This window comes from Perkinsus marinus (assembly GCF_000006405.1).
Source record: "Perkinsus marinus ATCC 50983 genomic scaffold scf_1104296972806, whole genome shotgun sequence".
Taxonomy (NCBI): domain Eukaryota; phylum Perkinsozoa; order Perkinsida; family Perkinsidae; genus Perkinsus; species Perkinsus marinus.
This window is the reverse complement of record NW_003201665.1, coordinates 16,921-18,740: the sequence shown is the minus strand read 5'-3', so window position 1 is coordinate 18,740 and position 1,820 is coordinate 16,921.

Below are 1,820 nucleotides of genomic sequence, written 5' to 3'. Positions count from 1 at the left end.
ATTATGTCGTAATTATTACGGGCCGTTGTGCGCTCCAGCGCAGTGTACGAGGACTCATGAACCATTATACGGTTTCCCGGTGTTTATACTTGACTGTATTACTCTGTTATTACTGTTATTGGATTGTGCGCCGTGACACCGGTGGCGTTACGTATTTCTGCATGCGTGCTGAGGCCTTGCTCGAGCACTTGCCTAGTGCTCTTATAGGGTAGACTAAGGACAGGAGTGAGTTAAGCTTCTGATTCTTACTGGCCTGGGACTTAGGCTACAGCTTAAGTTAGTGCACTGTGTTGAGGTTTACTAGCCGCTAGTGGTTATACTTCGTACGTTAAGTAACGTAGTCAAAGGTATGGTTTCGGAAATCACCAATAGATTAGGCATTATGTTCACTAGTAACTGTGGTTATGATACATAGCGGCAAGAGTTCTGATAAGGATGCAGACACAGCTAGTTGGGTCGCCCAACTTGGGTGATCAATGAACGCTTATCATCGTCGTCCGATATTAAGAAATTATTTGTGGAATATTTAATTGACAACTACACTCTTAGAACTCTCATAAAAAACTTTTAACTCAGGTATTGAATTTCCCTTCAGGTGAGAACAACATGCTAGCTGGCGCGGGAAAGATTTCCGGAAACCTGCTAATTTCTTTCCTAGTAATGCATGCAGCCGAATGGTATCTCATACTAGCTTCATCGAACACCGAAAGACGAAACCACTGGCGGTTAAAGAAATCACAGTTAAGTCTAGCGATAACAAAAACTCCGCATAAATTACTCCCGTAACTCTGCTGTTGGACCGAAACATTAAGTACACGTTTTGAACCATACAGCTGGCGTAGGGCTTGTACAAAAAAAACCCGAAGACGGGACCGACAGATTCATACTGTCCATGAAATACACCTGACCATCCACAACGGCAGATGCGGCATAGTTCCCACATGTCGGATCCAGAACGGGTTGGAGATAGAGCTCACGGCCTTTCAGGATGCTATCAGGGGCCCGCGAGAAGCCGAAGTGAGTTGTTCCCACCAATACGCCTCGAGCAGCTGTAACCCCACCCTGCCCACAGAGCATAGCCATCCACATATCCACAATGTCATCAGGAATAGTACGTCCTTGAGTCAGGAGCTCTGCTCTGTTTTCGTCCGTGACGGAGAGCTATTCGATCAACTATTTGCTATTTTTGTTCTAAGGCGAGCGCTATTTCATTTGGTTCAGAAGTGGTTTGAGAGTGTTACAAGCTCAATCAACTGGGTCAAATTTTCCACAAAAGGAACGATTTTAGCACAGAAGTGGTTCGCGGAGCGAAGCGCTTCCCGAAGGGAAGTTTTCGAAATAGGGGCGAGCGCTACTTGATCTGGTTCAAAAGTGGATTGGTACAAAAGTGGCGTAATCATCCTGCACGCGTCCGCTGTGTATCGACTGTCCTTTTTTTTGGCAGCGGAGCGGCGTCCATCTCGTTTCCGGAATTTAACTTGGGATAAAGGATTATCCTTGATATAAGTGCTCTAAATAACCCACTCCTGGTCTCGTGGGTCTGGTAGGGTGGTTCGGTACTAACCGGCCGAACAAGTGAAGGTTCTGTGTCACTCATAGGTCATGTCACTTACTAGAGTCACTCACACCGTCTGACTGCGTGTTTACACCTTTTTTGGTACTCGCTCCCAGGCGTGGTAAGATTGGAATAGAATAAAGAGTTGACCATGCCATGAAAAACGGCGCGCGGAGAGGGTCGGCCTGCTTCACGAGTATATTACCGCAGTGCAAGACTCAGTGAACTGAAGCACGGCCCCCCACAAAAAAAGTGACTGCGAGTT